Source organism: Tenrec ecaudatus, chromosome 16 (genome assembly GCF_050624435.1).
Source record: "Tenrec ecaudatus isolate mTenEca1 chromosome 16, mTenEca1.hap1, whole genome shotgun sequence".
Lineage (NCBI taxonomy): Eukaryota > Metazoa > Chordata > Mammalia > Afrosoricida > Tenrecidae > Tenrec > Tenrec ecaudatus.
Window position 1 is genome coordinate 59,614,997 of NC_134545.1, and position 26,953 is coordinate 59,641,949.

The following is a 26,953-nucleotide window of genomic DNA, read 5'->3' on the forward strand; positions in this document are numbered from 1 at the left end:
CTGATTAAGAAGGGCGTGCCTTGTCCATTCTTCAGTCTGAGACCTGACTTAAGTCCATCAGTCCATGATGTGCTTTCATTCTGCCTGGGAGAGTTTGTTCTGGAAAACCCCAGCTGGTGTGTGGGTCAGGGGTGAGAGACAGCTACATTTAAGGAGTCCCCTCTCAAGACCACTCAGAAGTCGGGGTTAGTGTAAACCCTGGTCTCATCACCCCCATTTTAGACCTTTTCCCACAGGGGCTCCATCCTGTCCCACTGCATGGCAACCCTCAACAAGGTTGGGGTCAGACCACCTTTCACGGGAGCACTAGCGACAGCATCCGGTGCACAATGCAACTATGGTGACCGTGACCTTTTTTTTTTTCACACTTACATTAAAATACAGTTAACATTTAAAAAGAACGAGTTTAGAAAAGTGGAAGAGTGGTAACAACACCAGAGTGCCCGCCGAACAACATCTTGACTGTGCCCTGGGCTGACTGCAGTGATGGCGAGGGAGCTTATGAAGGTGACTCCCCAGATTCCAGGCGTTTCCCTACCCCTATGTCCCCTAAAGGCACACTGGTGCTGCCGGCCTGTTTGTCGCTGCCATCTCTGTTCTTGCTCCCCAGTGCTGAGGCTGGACCACCGGTTCCGTTTGGGGACTGATCATAGATGCAAATTTGGGTGCCAATGCCCCAACTTTCCGCAGGAGCTCTCCCACGATGTTGAGGGCTGATAAGGGCTGCAGGTGTGTGGGGTTTCCCGCCAGCTGAGACATCCAAACCCAGTCTGAAGGTCCCTGGTGTGTTCCGGCAGGAACTGGGTCCCCGATGAGCAGCGGGCATGGAGGGCAGGGAGCTGGTGGCCTGGACCGCAGTGCCCATCCTTTGAGCACCGAGTGCACCGGGCAGGGCGTCCAGGGCTTCTGCTTCTGCTGCTCAGCCAGCTCCAGCCGCAGATCTCTGGCTTCATCCTTCAGCCTCGGGACGGATTCCAGGAGGCTCTCCTTCTCGTCCTGCTCGCTCTCCAAAAGGGCATTTCTTCCGATGGCTTGATTTCATCGCTGCTCAAAGCCCACCCGTGACAAAAGAGTGGCTGGCTCGGCTCGCTCTAAGCCGTCCTTGGCTTCTGCCAGCTCCCTGGTGTATTTCTGCAATGGGACCTTAATGGCATTTGTCTGTGCGAGGTCATCCTCCAAGGCCAAGATCTGCCGGTAGCTCTCACAATGCTGCACTTCAATCTTCTCCTTGGTTTCTAGCTCCTTGCAGAGAGCTTGTTTCCTGACTGGAGGTCCCTGTGCCTGGTGTCAATCTGCTGCAGCTGTGTCTCCAATTCGGCTTCAGTCTCGGCTCTGCTTGGGTATCCTCTGTGCCCTCTGCTTGTAGGACATGGCCAGGTCTTCCCAGGAGTTCGCTGCTTCTTCCTCAGAGCTGAAAGTCTTCTTTCCCGAGACTTGCACTGCAAGCCAGGCAGAGGTCTACTCCCCTTGGGGCATGGGGTCCCCAAAGGGGAGGTAGAGAAAGGTGTCTTCAAACAGCAGCCCAGGCTCCAACAGCTTCCACACCATGCTGAAGGAAGGCCTTCCGTTTTTGCAGACGTGACATCTATGGGGCAAATTCAGGCAAGAGTCTGTTGCAAGTCTGGCTTCTGTCTCCGTGCTTTCCAAGGTTTCTACGATCTGCCTCCATGACGGCATCAATCACAGCCTGGGGGTCAGCGGCAGCTGCGACTTCCATTTGGTTTCTTAACCACCGCTTCCATGAGCCTGAATTGTGGCTTCTTGTGAATGAAGCCCTTGACAACTTTAGTCTTTGTCTCTGTTATTAGGATATTGCTAATAGTTCCAGTGGTGAGGATTTGGGTCTTTTCTCTGGCTTTTTTAAGTTGGTAATTTTTAATAGTTTTATTGTCATACAATTCACTTATCATACAACTCGACAATTCAGTTATATGAAGAAGAGTTGCGCAATCATAAGGACAATGTACTTTTGAACGTTTTTTTGTTTTAACGGCACTTTATTCATATATCATACAACTAAATAGTTTAATCTTATCAAAAAGAGCTGTAAAATCTTTATAACAATCAATTGTAAAACGCTTTCCTCCTCCTTGTACTCATTGTGTTTTGCTCACTTTTGCTTTTCAATTTTGGCAAAAATATACACAAAAAAACATTTTCCAATTCAACTTCTGCATATGTAACTCAGCACCACGGATTATGTCCTCTGTGTTATACAACCGTTTTTGACATCCTGTTCAAATTGGTCTACCACCATTAAAACAAACTCAATGCCCTCTACGCAAAATCTTCCTCCTTCATCCATGGTAACCATAGGTCAAGTTTGGTTCCCTGCCCTTTTTAAAAAATAGTTTTCTTGATATAATACTCACATAGCATACATGTCCATAGTTACATCGCTTTTTAAAAAAGTTGTATATCCATCATCACAATCAGTCTAATGCTCGCTCCCTCCCCCGGCATTCTTCGATTACTCCCTAATTCCCCTCCCCCCTCCCACCCCCACCCTCTTCCTGATAAACCATTGCATCAGTTATTGTCTCTATGCATCTCTTCTTTCTGCTCTGCTTAACCTGGGAGACCTAGCAGAGACCATCAAAAACAAAATCAAGAAAGAAGAAAAGGACAATAACAAGATAAAGATAAAAATAAATAGTGAGAAAGAAAAGACCACCAAAAATATTTTAAAAGGCAGGGAAGAAATTTCTGTCACAGAACAAGCAAGAAATAATTGAACATGAGCATTTCAAGCTGGGTCAAGAAAGAGGTCAACTGACCAAGTGTCGAATTATACCATGGTTCTATCCACCATAATCAAGTCTCCAATCACCTTTGTCTAATTATAAAACAATTGAGGCCCTCACCTATGACTAGAGGGGATCTGTCAGAGGCTTACTCTGGTTACTTGTTCTGTTGTGATTTGAAAGATTTTCTTTACACTGAGTTGCAATCCATTCTAAAGGCTGAAGGCTGATTTTGATCGACAAGTGCTTCAAGTTCTTCAGAGTTTTGGCAAGTAAAGTTGTTGCATTTGCGTGGTGGACGGAAGTTTTTTAGTATGGCTCTTCTATGTACATCTCCATGGATCAGAATCCACTTGCTTGCATTGAATTTGGTTTTAGTCTCTATGTCTCCACCACTTGTCTGTCAGTTTGCCATACCGTGGTGATGTGTGTGGCTGTGATGGTGGAAGCTATGTCGTTGGCATTTCAAGTGCGAGCAGAGTTACCAAGTGAATAGGTTTGGCCAAAGCTTGCAGACTAAGAACAGACCGGGAATAGGCTGTCCACTTCTGAGTAATGAGCCACTGAAAATCTAATAGGACATGATCAAAACATTGTCAGAGACTGAAAACCTCATGAAAAGAAGCGGAAGATTGTCAAAGATAGTGCCACAAGATGAGCCCCTCCGGCTGGAAGGCACTCAGATTCTGACTCAGGAAGAGCAGCTTTCTCAAAGCCGAATCTCCCAGAATGACAAGAATGGAGTCAAGCCTGTGGGGAGTAGGGCGTTCGTGACCTTCATTTGGTGATGGGGGCACAGCAGAAAATGAGAAGGGAGAGCGAGCTATTTGGCTTCTGTCTGAGGAGATGTGTTGCTGTGGACCCATACCCTTACTGTTTACCAGTCCTGGCTCTCAGTAACTTGCTAACTCCTCTAATAAAGCCCCGGAAGTGTGAGTATGGTTCTGCGAGTTCGGTGTGCCCATTGCAATGGATTATCAAACCAAGCATAGAAGTAGAGTGCTGGGGGAGGAACGGTTAGTGTTAGAACAGGGTAAGAAGGATGGAAGGTGGAGGTATGTCTAGGAAAGCCAGAAGAGTCCCACACATGCGCATTTTCCCATCTGCATATCACAGGTAGTTAATGAGCTTTCCTTCAATCTTGATATCACATCCTCCTTCATATAGTCCAGTTTCTCTGATTATTTGCTCAGCATATGGATCGAACAAATATTGTTAAAGGATACACCCTGATACACACTTCTGATTATAAATCATGCAATACACCCCTGTTCTCATCAAATGACTACCTCTTGTTTCATGTACGTTCTCCTGGATGCTATCCATAATTTGTTAGGATCCACATAGTTGAATACACTTGCATAGTCAATAAAATATGAGTAAACATCTTTCTGGTTTTCTCTGCTGTCAGCCAAGATGCATCTGAAATCAGCAATGATATCCCTCATACCACATCCTCTTCTGAATCTGGTTTGAATATCTGGCAACTCCCAATGGATGAACTGCTACAGCTGCTTTTTTATTTATCTGCAGCAAAAGTTAACTCACGTGTATTATTAACATTATTGCTTGATAATTCTGAATAAATAGCTACATAAAGATAACTAAAATGCACCGTTAGTCAATGACACTTCAAAGTTGAGAATTTGGAGTTCCCACCTCGAAAGAGGAGGCCTCACATTGGCTAGTGTCACTCCTTCAAGGAGGAAAAGGGAGAAGCCCATCCACCTGATGCTGTACAACACTGAGATAAGACTGAGAAAAGCCGACGGCCCTCCACAGGAAGAGAGGAGAACCATACTGGAAAATCAGGTTCAGACCAGGGGAAAGGAGCATCTACATTTCGGAGGAGGCACTGAGATCTATTTTGGTGGGTATGGCGAGAAAATGGGAAGGAGCAATCTCACAGCTAGAAGGGATGCAAAACAATGATTGTAGGGAACCTAAGGGTAGAATAAACCCGGTTCTATGATCCTCCGTCAACACTTCAAATACTAGGGAGTACCCCCCCCCAAAGGAATTTTTTCTAAACTATGTATTTAATTTTTTTTTTTTTTACAAAATAAGCTTATCACCTTCTAAGTACTCTCCATTACACTTAATACATTTGTCAAATCTGAAATTCCTTTCTTGGAAACATTTTTCAAACTCATCTGTTTGGATGGCTCAGAGCACCTCCCTCATTTTTTTTCTTCACCTCTTCTACTTTGTCAAATCACTGTCCTTTCATGTTCCTACGCATTTGTGGGAACAAAAGAAGTCGAATGGAGTGAGGTCAGGTGAGGAAGGTATGCGGGCAAGAGAGGCACGTGGATGTTTGCCCCAAACTGGTGCACTGAGATGACTGCGGAGGCAGGTGCTTTGTCCTGGTGGAAAATCCAGTCCCCCATCTGCCACAGGTCAGGCCTTTTTAGTCACACACTGCTATGCTATCTTCTCAGAACCTCTAAATAAATAGCTTGATGAACAATCTGGCCTTGTGGAACTGAACCCCAAATGTACTATGCGCCCACATTTTCCTCCGTTTGGAAAGTTGACAGACATCCAGAATGAGATTTGTCATCAATCAACATTTCACCTTTTTCACAATGAGAAAACCACTCATACACTTGAGTTTTCCCCATAACTCTGTCCTTATAAGCTGTGTTCAACATCAGAAGTTTCTCTGGCATTTTTCCCGAGCAGGAATCAAAATTTCACAGTTGCATGCTCTTCTCTTAAATTGGCTGTCATGAAAAATGAGGTTTGAGTGAAACTGCTTTGCCAAAAAAAATTCACTGTGACCAGAGAGAAGCTTCTCAGGTGATGCCACTGGGTGCACTAACTCAGAGCAAGTTGCTCAATGCTCGTCTAGTGGGAAATATGCGTACTATAAAACCTCTGCTCCACTCTGTGCCATTCCGAATTCTTAGGGTACCCCTCATGCTTCTAGCCAATCCTCAGTGAACTATGGACTAAGCACTATGATGACCTTAGACACTGGCCTTACAGGGAACATGGCATCCCCAAAGGACCACACCAGAAGGACTCAACGTGGAAGCTTGATGGAATGTTTACAGATGGGTTGGGGCCCCATTGTTTACAGATGTCCCATTGTTTACAGATGGGTTTGGGTCTCTGCTATGACCCCTTCATTCTCAACAGTATGTTTTTGAGGCCAGACCTCAAAAGTACCTGTGCTCTTAGCCTTCAGACTGAACTCATCTAATGGGAGAGGAAGCAAACGATGGCCACCCAACACTGTGGAAATAGCAGTCAACAGGCCTTGGGTGGTACCCTTGGCTTAATAAGTGTCAATGAAAGGAGACCCAGAACCACCATATAGTTAGTTCCTCAATGATCCCTTTGCATCAACGTGGCAAAGAAATCAATCTGTACAAAGCAATAACTCAAGGATTGACACTCACAGTTGAATTATACTTGCACAAACTCTTCATATTAACAGTACCTTAAGTTCCAGGCCATTGGATAAATTATTGATATTATAAATGCAATTGCCTTATACCCCAGGGGGATGGTTGACAATGTTTTTCCTGTTTCTTTTGATTTTTGTTTCTTGGGATGCTTGTTTATTTTTTTCTTGTGTTCATTACTTTATTTGTATGTTTTTTTATTGTTAAAAGATCATTTTGTGGCTCTTATAACAATCCATACATCAATGGTATCAAGCATATGTATATACATATTGCCATCATTATTTTCTAAACATTCACTTTCTATGTGAGCCCTTGGTATCAACTCCTCCTCTGTCCCTCCATCCCCCCAGCCTCGTGACCCCTTGATAAATTATAAATTATTATTTTCATATCTTATACCGACTGTAGTCTCCCTTCCCCATAGTATCTGATGTTCACCCCCCAGGGGGGAAGGGGTGGTATGTGTTGATCATTACAATTGGTTCCCTCTTTCTCCCCTCCTCTCCCAACCTTTCCCCTACCCTCCTGGTATCACTACTCCCATTCCTGTTCCTGGATTCCATGTGTCATGAGCTCTTATCTCTTATCTGTACCTGTGTACATGCTCCAGTCCAGCCTCCAGTGACAGACAGGACTGGGGTCAGGATAGTGGGGGATGAGGAAGCCTCAAGGAACTAGAGGAATATTGTGTGTGTGTGTGTGTGTGTGTGTGTGTGTTTCATCGGTGCTATTCTGCACCCTGGTAAACTCATCCATTCCTGTGACCCATCTGTGTCCCACTGTTTACAGATGGGTTTGGGTCTCTGCTCTGACCCCCTCATTCTCAACAATGTTTTTGTTTATTTGTTTGCTTGTCTTGGGTCTTCTGATGCCTGTTACCTGATCCTGTTGATACCTCATGATTGCACAGGCTGGTGTGCTTCTTCCATGTGGGCTTGTTGCTTCTCTGTTAGATGGCCACTGGTTTAACTTCAAGCGCTTAAGACTCCAGATGCTCTATATTTTGATAGCTGGGCACCATCCACTTTCTTCAACACATTTTCTTATGCACCCATTTTATCTTCAGTGATCGTGCTGGGAGGGTGAGCATCACAGAATGTCAGGTTGTTAGAACAACATGCTCTTGCATTGAGGCAGCGCTTGAGGGGAGCCCAAATTCTGTCCACTACCTCAGTGTATTGGCATATAAATATATGTACATAGGTCAATACCTCTATTTTTATTAATTAATGTATTTACATGTGTACCCGCCTATGTTTATATCTCTATCCATCGTTTTGCTTCCTAAATCTTTCCTCTGTTTCCTTTTACCTTCCTCCTGCCCCACTATCACAATTGCCCTTCCTTTTTTTTTCCTTTTTTAATGCTTTCCCCTCCCCCCGCCCTTCCTTTATTGCTATTGCTCTAACCCTAACCCAGGATCCTATGTCCTCCTCACTGTTGATTTTAATTACCTAGTTTCCCACATCTATGGTGTTGTTTGTTCACTGGTCCCTGGGAAAGGGGCCAGCATGCCATGCCCACATAGTAGACATCCAAGAAGGAAAAGAGAGAGTGAGGGTCTAGACCCCATATTAGCACACCAAGCCAGAGGATGATGTCCTTGGACAGAGCTCTGCAGACAGCACTGTAGGGCTCACAACAGCTCAACACACGATGTCCACTCACCCAAGCATACTGCCACAGAGGACGATATTGGGGACACACATGGGGAGTGAGGCCAGTCTGAACCCCCACAGAGGGACAAACTAAGAAGGAGACATAACAGATCAGCAACAAGAGCTAAACAAAGCCACAAAGCACCTGAGGAGCCCCTAAAAATAGACTTCTGGATAGTCAGGGCAGTTCCCAGAATTCCCCCAGGACCAGTGCGGAGGTCAGCATAAAGGACAGTGGACAAACTTGGAATTATGTATGCTTTTTTGTTTTTTGTCTTGTTATTTTTACTTCCGCTTATTATTAGGTTTATTTTCATTTTTGTTGTTGCTGTTGTTCTCGTTGGTTTTTATTTTTGTTTTTGTCATGATATGACAGCCAAAGTAACTGATAGTCCTTCATAACCCGTGACAATCAGATGGATTCTGGCCTCCCATGCAATTCTAGCCCCAATCGAACAATAGTTAGTTCTTACAACAAGACTCTGCTTGATTCTAGTTTTATGAAGAGGTCGCTTAAGATAAGGGTGGTACAGCAAAGTGTGATGAAGAAAGCAGAAGTTCCCAACCATCAATCGGATTACTGCCTGGGGTCTTAAAGACTTGTATTCAAACAAGCACCCATCTAAGTGACACATGGACTAAGTACACAGAGAAGAATTACACCATCCTGTGAGAGCCAAAGATGACAATAACAAAATCCATATAGGATGAAGTGAAAAGCGTCAGAGCTTAAATTGTAAACACCCAATTTGTAGAAAGCTATGGAGGACAGTGGGAACCCCAAATCCACTTACAGAGTAGTCAGATGAAGCCTCTGACAGATCTCCAGCCAGACAAGGGACTCAAACAGCTTTCCTATCAAAAGAAATCATTATAAACTTGATTATGATGGATCAAGCCATAGTGTAATATACTTGGTCATTGACCACCTTCTTGACCCAACCTATATTTGCTCGAGGCTCAAATATTTCTCACTTGTTCCACACAGAAATTTCTTCTCTGGCTTTTTAAATTACTTTTATCTTTATATTATTTTTAGTTTCTTGTTTCTGTTTTGTTTAAATTTTTTGATCGTTTCTGTTGGGTTTCCCAGTTTATGAACCACAGGACTGGCTAACTGGAGACAATAACTAATGTAATGGTTTATGGGGGACGGGCAGGAGGGTGAGGGGACTAGAGAGCAAGCCGTGAATTTAGGAGAGAGCATTAGGAGGGATTGTGATGATGTATACACATTTCTTTTTTAAAATGCTATAACTGTGGGAATGTATGATATGCGAATATTACATCAAGAAAACTAGTGGGGGAACAAAAAAAAAGAAACCAAACTTGTCCAATGGTTAGCATAGGAAAGAAGCAAGAGTTTTGTTATGTTAATGATAGTGGACTAATTCAGGAAAGAATATCAGTAATTATTACACAACACAAAGAGTATGATCAAGGGCACTGAATTATACATATAGACGTTGTTGAATTTGGAAGGTTTTGTTGTGTATGTTTTTGCCACAATTAAAAATAATAATTACATGAATAACATTGAGTACAAAAGAGAAAATATTCTAAAATTGGCTGTGGTAATGATTGTACAACTCTTCTTGATATGATTGAATATTGTGTTGTATGATACATGGATGAAGTGCAGAAGGTCAATGAGATAATTAAGGTTTCTTGTGACAACCTGGCTGATCAACACCTGTGGGATTAATTGAAGGAGGAAAACTAAATGGCTCAGTGATCCTCGTCTTTCTAGTTCTCAGGTCTCTTGCTCTCTGATGGTTGGACCAGGGTTCAGTTGCCTTAGCCAGTTCCCTGCTTCAGCTGGCAAGGCTCACTGCCAGCAAGACCTCCCTGAGGAGAAGCCACGTGGGCTTACCCTGATGCAGCCCTGGGTGGTGTGGAGACCCCTGTCAGTGCTGAGATACTTACACCCCACTAGATTCAAAGACTTTCTACCCACTGGCCTGTGATCCTCCTGCATTCTGCATCATTGTGTGTGTTTTGTGAGTTTGAGGAGGACTTTGTAGATCGGTGTTGGACACATGGGCTAATGTTGGACTTATGGGCTTGGACAGCACTGGGTTGGGATGTTTCCTTAATGTACACTTCCCCTTTATATTAAACTCTCTCTTATTCTCCCCAGACAAACACAGTTACTGTTCTGACTGGACTTCTTTGGGAAACTCAGAGAGCACTTGTCTACATTTAGCCACTCATCACAGAGACGTGCTTAAACAGTCTCAATGTTCAGTTGACTGGTTTTCTTTTTTTTTTTTAATTTATTAACTTTTTTTTGAGAACTCTTCCAGATATTATAACAATCTGTATTTCAATTAGATCAAGCATAATTTTACAAATGCTAACACCATCAGTTTCCATACATTTTCTTTCTCTCTCTTTGATATCAGCTCCCTTTTATCCCTTCCTTCTCCCACCATGCTCCCTGGGAACCCTTATTGTTATATTATATATTACTTTTATTAGCCGTGTCTTTTTTTTTCATGATTTCTTTTTTTTTAATTTATTTATTTATTTTTTTTTACATTTTATTAGGGGCTCATACAACTCTTGTCACAATCCATACATATACATATACATACATCAATTGTATAAAGCACATCCGTACATTCTTTGCCCTAATCATTTTCTTTCTTTTTTTTTAAATCTTTTTATTGGGGCTCATAAGGCTCTTATCACAATCTGTGCATACATCAAATGAGCAAAGCACCCTTATACATTCATTGCACTCGTCAGTCTCATAATTCACCTTCCACTTGGGTTCCTGGAATCAGCTCGGTTTCCCTTTTTTTTCCCCCATCCCCCTCCCTCCCTGATCCCACCCCTGGTCCCTTGATAGTTTATAAATAATTATTATATCTTATCTTACACTCCCCGGCGTCTCCCCTCACCCGCCTCCGCCTTGACAATCTCCCAGAGAGGAGGTTACACATAGATCTCCGAGATCGGTTCTCCCTTTCTACATGCCCTTCCCTCCTGGTGTCGCCTCTCCCACCGCTGGTGTTGAAGGGTTCGTCTGTCCTAGATTCCCTGTGCCTCCAGATCCCCACTGCACCGCTGTACATCCTCTGGTATAACCAGGTCCGCAAGGCAAGGTAGGATTGGGGTCATGATGATTGGGAGGGGAGGAAGCGTTCAGGAACTAGAGGAAGGTTTGGAGTTTCATTGTTGTTACACTGAACCCTGTGTGGCCCATCTCCTCCTCACTACCCCTCTGGAAGGGGTGTTCAGCTCTCTACAGGTGGGCATTGGGTCCCCATCATGCACTCCCCCTCTTTCACGGTGATGTGATTCTCACCACCACCCCACCTTTGATGTTGGAGACCTAGTCTCCTCTGTCCTTCATGGTCACCTATGTTGGTGTGCTGCTTCCGTATGGGCTCGGTTGCTTCTGGGCTAGATGGCCACTTGTTTGCTTTCAAGCCTTTAAGTCCCCAGACGCTATATCTCTCAGTAGCCGGGCACCATCCGCCTTCTTCACCACACTTGCTTATGCACACTTTCGTCTTCAGCCATTATGTGAGGAAGGTGATCACACAATGATTGTTTTTGTTCCTTTGTATCTGCTACATGGTCCATTCAACACCTTGTATTCGCTTAGGCCGTGTGCTTCTTCTCTGTGGGCTTTGTTGCTTCTGAGCTAGATGGCCGCTTATTTGCCTTCAAGCCTTTAAGACCCCAGACGCTATATCTTTTTTTGATAGCCGGGCACCATCAGCTTTCTTCACCACATTTGCTTACATACACGGCTGTCTTCAGTGATCATGTCGGGAAGATGGGTATCCTGCAATGGCTGCTTAGCAGGGCGAGGTGCTATTGTATTGGGGGATTATGCATGAGGAGGCCCAATGTCCATCTGCTACCCTACTACTGAACCTATAAATATATGCATATAAATCTATTGCCCCCATAAACATAAATATATTTACATATGTACATGTCTGTATTTAGGCTTCCCGGTATGCACTTTGCCTCCTACTCCTTTCCTCTATTTCCTTTCGCTTTCCTCCTGACCCATTACCATGTTTGGCCTTCATTCTGGATTCAGTAGTTCCTCTCAGTTACCTTGCTCTTGGTCACTCCCTTCCAGTCCTCCCCGCCCCTCCCTCCTCTGGTTTAGAACCATTCGCTGTTCCCTTGTTTCTGTGTTGGGCGACACCTCCTCCCTTACCCTACCTCCCACGCTCTCATGTCCCTCCAGGACCGTTGGTCCTGTTGTTTTCTTCTCTCATTATTTGTCCAGCCTATCTTGTCTAGGTGGACCTGCTGACATAGTAATATGTGCATACAAATGGATATGACTTTGACTGTACCCAAGTGGCCCATAAGAACATGGCTTTGACAGAAGCAACATCGACATGCTGATAAGCAGAACAGCCACTAACATACAAAATTTACAAGGTAAAAAACAAAACAAATTAAAAAAGACTAAGCAAAAAGATAGCAAATATTAAAAGAAAAATTGCTAGTAGTTCAAGGTCCTTTCGTTGGCCTGTAGACCATCCTTTATACTCCCTCGGGCTCCCTCTGCTCTGCTTCCTCCGCTGCTCCATTGCACGCCCCCAGTGTTTGCCTCAGTGTGGCGGGGTCAGCTCAGTCACCCATCCCCCATTGTGTCTCAGGTGCTGTCCCATGTAGGGCCATGTGTTGGTGCAGGATGTCGTATCTCGTAGTGTGGTCAGCTGAATGGTCCTCTCTGTATGACGGGCCCTTCTAGCTGGTCTATCGACTTTGGGCTTGGTGGACCCAGGTGTACTCCACTACGTCCTTTCTCCTTCTTTTGTTTCAGCTTCCTTCTGGATGTGGTGTGGTGGGTCAGTTCCTTTCCCACTCCAGACGATCTATTTTTGTTTTCTGTGGTATTCCCTTCGAGTGTGGGGGTCGGCCTAATTCTGGTTTGGGCCGGCTTGTCGTCCAGCCTCTTTGTGTAGACCTCTGTACTTTGCGTTGCCCTCCTTGTTTGGTGTGTCGTGTTGGGGTCCGTATGCATGTTCCAGATCTGTGGGGACACAACCGATACTCTCCCCCGGGTGGGTTAGTACCCTGCCCCCCCCATACCATCCATTCAGATTCTCCCCCTCCCGGTTCTCCCTCTCTCTACCCCACTACTCATTCTTTATGCTGGGCTCTCATGTACCTCCCTAGGTGTGGCCTGTCCTCCCTCCAACTATCTATGCTTCCTCCCGTTTATTTTGGGATGGATGTTTATTCTTCTATTTCTGTCATGCTGATTGTACTTACCTCAGGGGACTCATGTTGTACCTGTCCCTTTGGGTCTGGCTTACCTCACTTAACATAATTCCTTCCAGCTCTTCCCATGAAATAACGTGTTTCATGTGCTCATCGGTGCTTTTCAGTGCTACATAATACTCCATTGTGTGTATGTGCCAAAGTTTGCTAATCCACTCGTCTATCGATGGAAACTTAGGCTGTTTCCAAGTCTTTGCTATTGTGAATTGTGCCGCAATAAACATTGGAGCGCATATGACTGGTCGTGTTTTATTTGCTGCTTCAACCGGGTATATGCCCAGTAGAGGGATGGCTGGGTCGTAAGGTAGATCAATTTCCATTTTCTTTAGGTATCGCCAGATTGCTTTCCACAGTGTCTGTACAAATCTGCACGACCACCAGCAGTGGAGGAGGGTTCCTACTTCACCACAGCCCCTCCAACACTTGTTGCTCTCTGATTTACTGATCTGGGCTAGCCTCAGGGGTGTTAGGTGGTATCTCATGGTTGTTTTGATTTGCATTTCTCTTATGGCAAGGGACTTCGAGCACTTTCTCATATATTTATTGGCCATATTGATCTCCTCTCTAGTGAAAGTTCTTCTCATTTCTTTTGCCCACTTCCTTAGGGGGTTAACTGTTTTCCTCTTTTTGCAGGTCATGATGGTGTTGTAGATTTTAGTAATGAGCCCTTTGTCTGACATGTCATTACTAAAAATCTTCTCCCAGTCTGTGGGTTGCCTTGTCACCCTCTTGGCAAAGTCTTTCGAGGTGCACAGGTGTTTTATTCTTATTAGATCCCATTTGTCGATTTCCAGATCACCTGTGTGTGTCCCCTTCCCTGTTGCAGTGAGCCTATGTGCTCCCTGGGCCAGTGCTCTGAGATTAGTCCCGATTCCCTCCTTAATGGTCCTGATGGTTTGGGGTTTGACTTCTAGATCTGTGATCCACCTTGAGTGTATTCTTGTGCATGGGGTGAGGTAGACGTCTTGTTTCAACTTTCTACATGTGGATATCCATTGTTTCCAGCACCACTTATTAAAGAGGGCATCTGCTTCCCACTTGACGTTTTTGGGACCCTTGTTGAAGATCAGTTGTCTATATGCTGATGATTTTACTCCTGGGCTTTCTATTCTTTTCCACTGGTCTGAGTGTCTATCATTGTGCCAGTACCATGCTGTTTTGACCACTGTAGCTGTGCAGTAGGCATTAAAATCAGGTAGGGCGAGTCCTCCAATTGTGTCCTTCTTCTTGAGGAGTTCTCTGCTAATTCTGGGTTTCTTCCCTCCATATGAAGTTGGTGGTCAGTTTTTCCAATTCTTTGAAGAAGGTTGATGGTAATTGGATTGGTATAGCATTGAACTTGTAGAGTGCTTTAGGAAGAACTGTCATCTTTACTATGTTCAGCCTACCTAACCATGAGCAGGGGAGGGTCATCCATTTGTGAAGGTCACTTTTGGTTTCCTGTAATAGGGTTTTATAATTATGCTTATAAAGGTCTTTAGTATTTTTTGTTAAATATATTCCTAGGTATTTCAGTTTGTTCTTGGCTACTGTGAAGGGTACTTCCCTCTTAATCGCCTCTTCCCTGGCCCTGTCCGATGTGTATAGAAACCCTACCGACTTCTGTTTATTGATCTTGTATCCTGCTACTCTTCCGTATTCCTCTATTGCTGTAAGTATTCCAACTGTGGAGTTTTGGGGGTCTTCAATGTATAGGATCATGTCATCTGCAAATAACGATAGTTTCACCTCCTCCTCTTCCAACTGGATCCCTTTGATGTCCTTCTGCTGTCTTATGTTGTTAGCCAGAACCTCCAAAACGATATTGAATAGAAGAGGGGACAGGGGGCATCCTTGTCTTGTACCCTTTTTCAGTGGTATTGTTCTTGTCTTTTCTCCATTGACTATGATGTTGGCTGTTGGTCTTTCATAGATAGCTTGTATGAGGTTGAGGAACTTACCTTCCAATCCTATCTTCATGAGTGTTTTGATTAGGAATGGGTGCTGGATGTTGTCAAATGCTTTTTCTGCATCTATGGATATTATCATATGGTTTTTATCCTTTTTCTTCTTGATGTGGTGTATGATATTGATGGATTTTCGGATGTTAAACCATCCCTGCATCGCTGGGATGAATCCTACTTGGTCGTGGTGAATGATATGTTTGATGTTCCTTTGTATTCTATTGGCCAATATTTTATTAAGGATTTTTGCATCTATGTTCATTAGAGATATTGGTCTATAATTCTCTACACCTGTGGGGTCTTTTCCCTGTTTGGGTATCAAAGTAATGCTGGCTTCGTAAAATGAGTTTGGGAGCTTGCCGTTCTTTTCTATGTTATGGAATACTTTGTGGAGGATCGGTGTCAGCTCTTCCCTGAATGTTTGGTAAAATTCTGCTGTGTAGCCATCTGGCCCTGGGGCCTTTTTCCTTGGTAGGTTTTTGATGACACTCTCTATTTCTTCCTTCGCTATGGGTTTGTTGAGGTTCTTGATCTCTGTCTCAGGTAATCTAGGGATAGATTGTTTTTCTAAATATTTATCCATGTCTTCCAGGTTTCTGAATTCATTAGAATACAAACCTTCATAGTACTTTGTGATTATCCTTTTTATCTCATTGGGGTCTGTTGTTATTGCCCCCGATTCATCCCTCATCCTGGCTATTGATGATTGCTCCTTTCTATCTTTGGTAAGCTTTGCCAGGGGAGTGTCAATTTTATTAATTCATTCATAAAACCAGCTTCTAGTTGCGTTAATCCTTTGCATTGTTCTTTTGTCTTCCCACTGGTTTAACTCCGCCCTGATTTTTATTATTTCTTTTCTCTTGCTATTGGAGGGGTAGTTCTGTTGACTCTGTTCTAGTTGTTGGAGGTTTTGTGTTAACATATCTGTCATACGCCTTTCTTCTTTTTTCATATATGCATTCAGTGATAGCAAGCTACCTCTGATAACTGCCTTTGCAGTGTCCCATAAGTTTTGATATGTTGTATGCTCGTTCTCATTAGTTTCTAGAAACTTCCTGATATCCTCTCTGATCTGGACCTTAACCCATTCATGTCGCAGGAGATCGTTGTTTATTCTCCAATTGGTGGCCCTTGCTTTTCTGGGTGCCCTCCTATTAATCTCCAGCTTTATGGCATGGTGGTCTGAGAAAGACATCTGGATAATATCTATGTGTTTGAATTTATTCAGGCTGGCCTTGTGTCCCAGCATGTGATCTATTCTTGAGAAAGATCCGTGGGGATTGGAGAAGAATGTGAAACCTTTTGCTTTTGGATGAAAGGCTCTATAGATGTCTATCAGGCCCTGTTGCCTAATTACATTGTTTAGCTCTCTGGCCTCTTTGCTGAGCTTCTTTCCCTGTCACCTGTCTTTCTCTGATAGTGGAGTGTTGAAGTCCCCCACTATTATTGTTGTTTCCGTGATTTCTTCTGTCATTTTTTAATAGTTTGTTTGACGAAATTTGCCGCGCCATTATTAGGTGCATAAATATTCAGTATGCTAAGTGCTTCCTGGTTTACTGAGCCTTTGAGCATTATGTAATGTCCCTCTTTGTCTCTTTTTATGTTTTGGATCTTGAGATCCATTTTGTCGGAGATTAAGATAGCCACTCCTGCCTTCTTGGAGTTACCATTTGCTTGGTAAACTTTCTGCCAGCCCTTTATTCTCAGCATATGCTTGTCTGCTCGCTTAAGGTGTGTCTGTTGCAGGCAGCAGATTGATGGGTTATGTTTTCTAATCCAATCCTCCAGACTCTTTCTTTTAACATATGAATTGAGCACATTTGTATTCAGAGTGATTATTACAATCTCTGGCTTCATGGTTGCCATATTCTGTTTTGTGTTTTGGGTCTTTGCCTATCTTCCTTCATATCAGTGTACTGCGTTTGAGTGGAGGGTTTCTATCCTGTCCTCTTCTCCATCTGAGACCGTGTTGTCCTGGTACGTGTTGCTGGCATGTTGGCTTCTAGATGGAGATGGGCTATATGGTGGTCTCCTGGTGGTTCTAGTTGGAGCTTGATCTTCTGGCCATAGTGAGTCAGCCAGTATGTTCTGCAGGGTCGGGTGACTTGCAGTATATTTTTTGAGTTCTTCCTTGTCCTGGAAGACCCTTATCTTACCCTCTATCTTAATGGATAACTTGGCAGGGTATAGGATTCTGGGGGAGGCAGCTTTATCTTTCAGTTTTTGGAAGATGTTGCTCCATTCTCTCCTCCTCTTCATGGTTTCTGCTGATAAGTCTGAGCATATTCTTATCTGCGCTCCTTTGTATGTGACTGTCTTCCTTTCTCTTGATGCTCGTAAAATTTTCTCTTTTTCCTCTAAGTTGGATAATTTTACAATTATATGTCTTGGCGTGTTCTTCTTGGTGTTTAGCTTAGCCGGCGTCCTCTCTGCTTCCTGTATGAGAGTCGGATTCTCCTTTGTTAGGTTGGGGAAATTTTCTTCCAGAAATTCCTTTGCTATCTTGGCAGTCGATTTGTGTGTTATGTTGTGTTCCGGTAGACCGATTATTCGAATATTATTCCTCTTCATAGCATCTGTCATTGATCTCAGGCTGTCTTCTGTTTCTTTAATTTTCCTATCTGATTGTTTTTCTCGCTTGCTTCGTTTGGTTTGAGCGTCCTCGAGTTCACTGATATGGTTCTCAGCCTCCTCAAGCCTAGATATAGCTTCTGTGACCTTTTGTGTGGCCTCTGCTACCTCCTCTGTTAGTTTCTGCAGTTCCTTTTGGTGGATAGTATTCATCCCCTCTATTGTGGACTTCATCCCCTCTATTGTGCATTTCATCCCCTCTATCGTTGCATCCTTATTTTGGTTTGCTTCTCTAAGCTCCTGTATTACTGCAAGCAGAGTTCTGAAGATTTCCTTTTGTGGCTGATCTATATCTGTTTCTTCTATGAGTGACGTTAGGTCTGTTAAAGTGCCTCGTTTCTCTGGTTTTTTTGTTGGGAGTGATGTGGTCTGTTGATTTTTCCTTGATCCTTTCATAGGCCCCATGCTTCTGGGAGACAGGAGTAACCTTATTGTGTGGAGGCTCAGGCCACTGTGCCGTCTCCTGGGGTGGCTGGAGCGGGCTGCGGCAGGCTTAGGGCTGGCACTGGGGACCCCACAGGGCCCCCAGGTGGTGAGAGCTGGCTGGAGCTCACTGACGGCTTCTCAGGGACTGCAAAGCCGAGTCCCAGGCTCCACTGCAGGTGGAATGTTTGATCTGCCCGGGCTGTGAGCGTCGCGGGGAGGCCCCTCGGACAGCTGCGCAGACAGCGGCGCGACACTGCAGGGAACAATGGTGTTCGCTCTCCGCCCTGCTCTGAGCTCAGAACCCCGCGGACCGTAGTGCCTTGGGGCGAAACCGCAGTGGGTAATGGCGCCCTTCCTCTGCTCAGGCTCAGAGTCGCGGCCGCCGGGGTCCCCGCAGCACCCTGCGGAGGGCACCTACTCTTGTGCCTTGCGCAGGGAGGGGCCCTTGGCGGGCAGACTCAGCAGTGCGGGCCGCGGTGCTCCACGGAAGCTCAGGGTCCGGGACAGGCGCCGGTTGGGCTATGGCTCCCGTCGGCGGGAAGTGCTCAGCGCAGGGTCCCGGCCAGGAGTGGAGCTGGCGCTAGGCTGCCAGGGGCGGGCGGGGGCGGGTGGGGGTGGGAGGCCGGCGCACGGAGGGCAGGTGGAGAGGTCCGCGGCAGCGGTGCGGGTGGATGGTCCCCCGTGGGGGCCGCCAGACAACCCGCGGGTCCGCTCCCCTGAGCTTGGATGAATGGAGGGAGGGATGCGGGCCCGAGGGCAGATTGCTGCCCTGCGGGGAGAGGGGAACCGCGGGAGAGGAAAGCTTCTCTCCCAGTGGGGATCCGCGAGTGGGCCACTGGTGTAGGGGAGCGTGACCTGCTGCGCCTGTCTAGGCAGGGCAGGCAAGCGGCTCTGGGCTGGGGTCCGGTTTGGGGATGGAGCCTAGGCCGGTCGCCAGTGAGCTCACGGCAGCTTAGTGACCAGAGATGTCCCACGAGTCCTGTCCTCTTTCACCTAGACCCCTGCTCAGGCCAAATACGTGGGGTGGGACTGGGGTGCTGTGCCTGGGGGATATTTCACTCACCAGACTCTTACTATTCAGCTACCTGGTCGCCAATCCCGCTTTGTTTGGAGGAGCTCTCAGAGTATGCGGGTGTCCCTGTCGGCCATCTTCCCGGACTCTGGTTTTCTTTTGTTTAGTTTTCCCAAACCCATGCATGTATGAACTGGAGCCTCGGTCGCAATACTTTTTGACTTCTCCTAGCATACTGCCAAAGTATTCCACCACTATTAACTTCAATTCACTCCATCCTAAGATACCTCCCCCTCCACTCCCTCCTAACCCTGGAACCATTAATAAGCTTTGATGATGGCCACATTTTTATAGACATAATTGGTCTGCTAGGAGTTATGCTGCTTAACAAAAAAATGGGAAACAGGGAGACTAGACCTTGTGAGCCCAGATATTCAGGTTGGCCGCATTGCTTGTTCTATCTATGGAGAACAGCACAGCCCTGGGTTATATAAATCTCAACTCTGGACTACATTAAAACCATCGCTGAATTATACACGGAAAAAAATTATTGAATTGGAAAATATTTTGTGAAATACACTTTTACTACAATTTGGAAATGTGCTCCTGTAATAAAGTCTAATTTATATTTTAAAAGAGGAAGAAGAAGGAAGAAAGAACGAATGAAAAGAAAAGAAGAGAAAAGGAGATTAGACTTCCTAGAGAGCAGCAGAAGGTTAATGTTCACTTGTTTAAAAAATTATTGGATGTTTGTGTTCTCCAAAAGACTCTTCAGAATAAAAGTCGTCATTGATAATCGTGTAGAGGACTTTTCTACTGTGATACACATGGAGGCAGAATAGAGTCTGACAACTCTTTTGGGTTTCGATAAGAGAAGATTTTTTTTCTTTGGAGCGAAGGTCTACGCATAGAGGCAATGGTCTTTGCAACCAAAAGGACTACCCCTCACCCTCCAGGGAAACAGGAAATAGGCGTTGTAGAGGGAAACCAGAGTCTTACATGTGCCTCTACAAACCGGCTCCGAGGGCACACCTGGACTCAGCCTGTTCCTGCAGTCTCCTGACAGCCTCAATCAGATCCATCTGAGCTAGAAGAGGGCTTCCATAAATACAAATTGAATTGGCATCTGAGGCAGGCAAGGGTCTGCTAGCTTCCTAGAAAATTCCAGTCCAGCCCCCACAATAGCCAGCTGCTTGCACCTGATTTGGCCTTTTGGATAATTGGTTGCAGCTTGTGGCTTAATTGGGCCTGTCACAAGAGCACCAGCTCCTCCTGGACACAAGGTTGCATCCTGCCACAGTGCCCTTGGGGCCAGTGAACTCCCTGGGAGGAGGAAGGAAGACTCCTACTTCTTTAGTTGAGGAATTGGGGTGTTTTCTAGGTGGGGTTCAATGCCAGGATCTTGTCTCAGCTTGGTCGACTTGAGAGTGGAGTGCAAGATCCTGGCCTTTTCCCTTGAGCGGGTTTTCTTGTCGTTCCAAGTTTTGCATGGTTTGCTCTTCAAGACCTCCAGGAGTGGGTCGGGGTGGGGAAGAGACATTTTCTTTCATTCTCGCCATGAAAGTTCAGTCTGAATTCACAAAAAGTCAAAATTAATAGTATCTTAAAATGTATTCTTTTATCGGATTAGAGCCATCTTGATAGCCCCAACAGTCAATTCTCTAGCCCTTATGTCCCTTGGCTGACATAGTAAGAGATGGTTCTGGTCCTTCAGAACTGAGATGGAGCAAAGAAACTGGTTAAATCCTAGAACAAGTCAGGTCTTGTTAGAGTGGCCATGTACACTCACTCACATGGGGCTGAGGGCCAGCAATGTTGTGGTACATTCTAATCCGAACTTAGTTGGAGAGGCAATTTCCAAAGGGAAACCGCTTACTTGAGGAACAGAAAGCAGAGAAGAAGGGTTGAAAAGGGAACAGTTAATGGAGAAGTTAGTGAAGTTGGCAGGGACCCAGAAAGATTAAGCAAACCAGGATCACAAGGTCAAAGGCAATGTGTGGTAAACTGTGCACCACATTGGCATGAGTCCTCTTCTTTCTGGATGGGTAGGTCAGTTGCTTGTTGCTGTCCGGCTCATGGCAACACCAGGCACCCAGAGAACTGGGCTCCATGTGGTTTCCAAGGCTGTGGCCTCTTGGGACTCAGATTTCTAGGTCTGTCTTCCAAGGAATCTTCGAGTGAATCTGAGCCAACAACCGTTTTGTTAGCAAGCCAATGCTTAACCATTTGCACCAACCAGGAACTCGTTAGGTCAGTTTAAGGGGAAGTATATCCAGTTTCGCCATGAGTCAGAATCAACTCAACGGGAAAGATTTCATTTCATTTGTTTTGTTGATTCTGTTTTGGATTTGTTTGAAATTCCTTTAGGATACTCAAGGAAAACTGGTCTCACGAGTTAAGCACTCAGCTGTTAACTGATGATGGATATGTGAGCCAACCCAATGGCTCCATTGTGCTCCATCCCATGACTGGGAGTTGATCAAGACTCAACGGCACCACCACCACCAACAACAAATCCAAAAAAGAAGTTGAATATGTACATTTGACACTCAGAAAGAGAGCTAATGGAATGATAAAAATGGAGAATGATCAAAAGTCGTAGAGACAGTGAACACTGATGTGATCACCTAGGAAGAATAAATCCCAAGGAAAAGAAGGTTGGGTGGTGGACCCACTGCAGTGATTAGAAGAAAAAATCAGCTCTAATACAAATGTGTACATGGAACAAAAAATACAAGTTTTGTCCTTTCCCATGGTAGCTGAACTGAGGCTGTAGAAACCAGTATAAATGAAAGAAAACATCAGTAACTGAGTCCAGAAATCTAAAAGTAAAAACAAAAACATGGTGGACACATTTGTTGCGTTATGCACTGCCATTTTTCTAGGCTAATAGATTTCACATCCTCGTCCGAATGACTCTCCCACGGGCATATCAAGCGGGGAAGGTGAACTCCAGACCAAGACCATGGTGCTTCTGTTTACTAGCCCATGATTGGCCACATATGGACACGTGAGCTTATTCTGGCCAACTAGGCTTGGGAAAACTGCTTGCAATTTTCAGGAAAGCTTTATGCTTGTTCTGTTAAAGCAGGGGTTCTCAACCTTCCTCATGCCGTGACCCTTTCATACAGTTCCTCATGTTGTGGTGACGCCCAACCATAAAATTATTGTCATTGCTGTTTCATAAATGGAACTTTGCTACTGTTATGAATCATCATGGAAATATCTGATACGCAAGATGTATTTTCATTGTTACAGATTGAGCATAATTAAAGTATTGTGATTCATCATAAGAACAATATGTAATTCTATATTGTGAAATATTTCTAATGACAAATCAATGAAATTTTGTCTTGAAGCATGGTGTTGCATGGGTAAGAAGCTTCACTCGGGTACTCATATGTGGGCCTATCTGTATGTGGGCGGACCCACCTGGAGACAGCTAGAGGAGCGATGTCTCGGTTCCTAAGACCATCTGAAATATGTTTTCGGATGGTCTTACGTGACCCCTGTGAAAGGGTCATTTGACCCCCCAAGTTTATTGACATCTGGGATTATCCAGTAGGCAGCCCTCGTCCCTTACCAAGAAGTATACCCACAATGAGAAGAAACAGGACTGTAGACGAAGGATGGCCATGAAGTGTGATGGAAGGTACAAGGAGCCATGGTTCCTCTGAGAAGAGTCATTGGAAGGTGGATGGGCTGCTGTAGGTTTCAAAATGAGGAAGAATCCGTGTCCCATAAATCTCTTTCATGTGCTGTGATCCCCCGTATGCTTTTACGAGCCCTTCCAAAGTTTGAAACATTTAAATGTTATAATCCCACTGCGTGTAGTGCTTTGAGAGTACAAAGGAGAACAAAGAAGGGAGGAGAAGGTACAGGAATCACCTTTTCTGGAAAGAGTCTATTTCGTCCATTGATACTGGAAGAAAACCATTTTGAGGCTTAATTTTTTAGAAGGAAAGGTTTCTCAGGCCCTGGTGATGAACAAGCGTTTGCTGTGTTTTAACTGCTAACAGAAAGGCTGGGGGTTCTGTCCAGCCAGAAGTGCCTCAGAATAAAGCTATGTTAATCACCTAATTTGGTGTCAATTTAAGGATTAAGAGTGTAGGGGTGGAGTCTAGACTGTCAATCTGGAGACAACCAATGAGACTTCTGTGTGGGCATGGCCTTCTACTGAGAATTCTGGGAAATCTGGTACTTCCTCCTTAGAGGTAGAAGACACCTCTCTCTCTCTGCTACTCCCTGGGAGACATTGCAGAAGACAAGCCACATGGACGCAATCAGACCTCGGAAGCCGGAAAAGCCACAGAGAGACCCCTGCCAGCACTGAGATGCTTATAACGCCACTGGATCCAAAGACTTTCTACCCACTGGCTTGTGATCGTCCTGCATTTGGCTTCATTGTATGTGTTTTGTGAATCTGAAGAGGACTTTATAGATTGGTATCAGCTACATGGGCTAATAGACTTAAGGCCTTGGACTGGACTGGGTTGGGATGTTTTCTCAACGTTCAATTGCTCTTGTATATAAACCTCTCACTTAGGTGCATATGTGTGTCCATGGATCTGTTTCTTTAGTGAACCCAGACTAACACAAAAGCCTGGTGACCTCTTTCTGAACTGTCAGCCATTGACAACCTTAGAGAGCTGACACACACGGGGTTGCTGTGAGTCCAAATCAGCTGAGCAGCTGGTGTTTGCTTATCAGCAGCCCCTTGACATTTTAATAGAGTGGGATGCGGCCACCTGGACTCAGCTTTAAGAAGCACAAGTAGGAAATGGGTGACCATCATACATGACAGACAGGTATTGGAACAAGGAGAATCCGGCTGGTGTGTAAGTGCCTGGTCATTCAGAAAGCTGTACATCTTCAAACCCCAGCTCGCTTCTCCTTGAAACAACAGACTCAGCAAAGGCATCTTGTGGAAAAGAGCTTTTGGAGGCAATTTTTATTCTTATGCTACTGATACTAAATTTGTGGAAACATAAAGAGCCCCTGGTGGCTGATTGAACATGTACCAATTTCTAGAATTTTACTTTATAACTAAGTAATGTATCACACGCAAGAGAGTGTTGCTTCATACAGAGACAAGGGAATGCAGAGACTCATGTGCAAGTCATGTTTGCAAATTTAAAAAATCGTGATAAAGTAATGTTTTCTTTCCAGATGACGTTAAGAGGGCAACTTGGAGGCTGGGATCCTGAAGAAAGAAGAAAGTTGAAGAATAGTCAAGAGGATAGTTGCATTATCACACCAAAAATACAAAAACTGGTGGGTATACAGTGTGAGTAGCCAAGATATTTTAAGAATGGAACATATAATCAGAAATTAATATGAATATATTGCCTATATGGCAACTAGAAGTTTAAAATAAATAACCGTTAAAATCGCGTAACTGTTAAAATCGAAATTTTAAATCAAGTACAATCTTTTGTGCTACCAAACATTGAGTTCAGTGAAAATAAGAAAATATAAAGTAGCCAATCAAGAATTTGCCAATCTTTGATTTCAACAAGTTTCTCCTTTACATAAGAGTTTAGTAAATAGTGGCATCTGAAATCATTATGGGAAATGCAAATCGTCCAGTTGACAGCAACCTCGAGCTGTAGACTAAATAAACATCAATGTTTATGTTTTAAAAGTTTGGGAAGTAGAAGAACATAAGCATGAAAACTATTATAGCACTATCAAGGGGGCAGGCATTTCAAAAGATGCTTCTGAAACAGGCATGCAAAGCCTGAGTCCATAGAGTAAAATGGCTCTACAGATAAAAATGTGTTTTAAAAACTGCATACCTTTACAAATTGTGAAAATTATAAAAATTGCCAGGCAAAGAATTGGAAATAAACATCTGCAGCATATAAGGAAAGAGTAGGCTTAAAAATGTGAGAAACCCAACAGAAAAATAGTCACAATAAATGAAGGGCATCTCACACACACCCAAAAAAAGCACAAAAAAAACCCAAACACCTAATTATATTAATAATTATATATTGAAAAGAGTTGAATGACAACACTGATCAAAATATGTAACTGAGATACTGCATCTACGAGGATCAGTTAAACAGTATCACTACAAAACACCATGCAAACCTATTTAAGTACAAAGATCAAACCGGGAAGATTTTGTGTCTGGAAATATTCTCCAGCTAGGACTATTAAACCTCCAGAAGTTGTGTTTCCATCTCTTCAATCTTTCCCCTAAGAATCCTGCACTAAGACCCTCTCTTGGTCCACTTACACAGTGGTTGTGCCACCCGCAGGGGACTCGGTTGCCGTCCACTGAAATGTTCTTTGAAATGGTGGAGCTGAACAAAATCTCAAGTGGCAAGGTCAGGCCTGTAAGTAGGCTGGGCTAAGGTTTTCCAACAAAATCCTTGCAGGCCAACACTTGCCACCCTCTTCTGAAATGGCCTGAAGCTCCGACCGCTCTCTGTCAATGGACTGCTTCAACTTTTGTTGGATAATCTTTAACAACATTTAACTTTCTGTTCCTGGAGTCTTGTTTTTGGCTAATGCTCAAGGTCAGCTTGCACTTCTTGCTTCAGTAGCATTGCTTCTTGCTCATATGCTACCTCTTGAAATGAGTGAATGTCAACGCGTTCTTTCTGGTACAGTGACTCTGTGTAGTCTTTCTATCTTCTGTGGATGCTTCCTGCATCATTCAATATTTTACTCTTAGTCTTTCAATATTACATCTCTAGGCTTGAATTTTTCTTGATTTCTTTCAAGTTAAGATATGCTAAACGTGTTCTTCCTTTTCTATTTTCTAACTCTATGTCTTTATATGTTTCATTATAACATTTGACTTTGTCTTCTCAAGCTGCCCTTTGATATGTCTGTTTAGCTCTTTGACTCTATCATTTCTGGCATTTGCCTTAGCTAATCTAGGATCAAGAGCAAGTTTCCGCGTCTCTGCCTATACCGCCTTGACCTTTTCTTTCCCTCCTGTATATAGCCATTAAAATACGGTAGAAGAACATTAATATTTTGAGAAAGAAAGTTGTATAATGTAATAGTTAGGATCCAAGGTTCTAGAATGATACATTATTTCAATTTCTAAGGCAACCAATTAAATGCTGCAGAGTCAATGGATTATTTAAGTGGCTCTTTCAGCCAGTCTCTAACTCCCACCAAGAGAGCTTTCCCTGCCTGGATCTGTTAAGAAAGTGGAGAGAGATACTAATAGGATTCACCTGTGAGTAACTGCAAACAGTTTTCCTGGAATAACATACTGCTGTGTATAAAATGAGCCCTCTGAGAATCAGGAGCAGAGAATCTCATTACCAGCAAGAGCTAGTAGAGCATAGCCTCTGGACCTGAGATCCCTGCACAGTGAACCTCCTGATCCAAACGACAGCGACACCATCAGAGGAGCAGCAGCAGCACCACAAGCCAGAGTATGCAGAATAATGGATTTAGCAACCCACCAAGCGTGTTAAGATGAGTGCTTTGTACAGGAGTCTGGCTTGCAGAGCAGGGTGCCTCCGGGCACTAAATTGGAGACACTGGAGCTGAGTGCTTGGGGCTGAAGCTTACTGGAGGGGGAGCCTCTGAGCACTTGATTCAGGAAGCTGGGTTTGCTGACCCACAGAGCTTGAGCTGCATGCTTACGGGTTACGTTTACAGCAGAGTGCTATGTCCTTTGGGGCATTTGTTAGCAGACCTGAAACTTTGTAACATGTCCCGGTCAACAAATACCCTGAGCATTTCTTACTGGGCATCACACTTGTTAGCTTCCTTAAGAAACCCATTAATCATGATTCTGTCTGGGAGTTTCTGTGTAGCCCTCTCAATGTATATTAGAACCTAGAAATATGAAGTAGAGAAAGAAGTAGATCATATTAATTTAGGC

At 44.2% G+C, this 26,953-nt stretch overlaps 1 pseudogene; it reads right to left on the reverse strand.

Annotated features, from left to right (window-relative positions):
• Positions 1 to 406: 406 nt before the first annotated feature.
• LOC142428611 (nuclear distribution protein nudE homolog 1 pseudogene) overlaps positions 407 to 26,953 on the reverse strand; it is a 31,721-nt pseudogene continuing 5,174 nt past the window's right edge.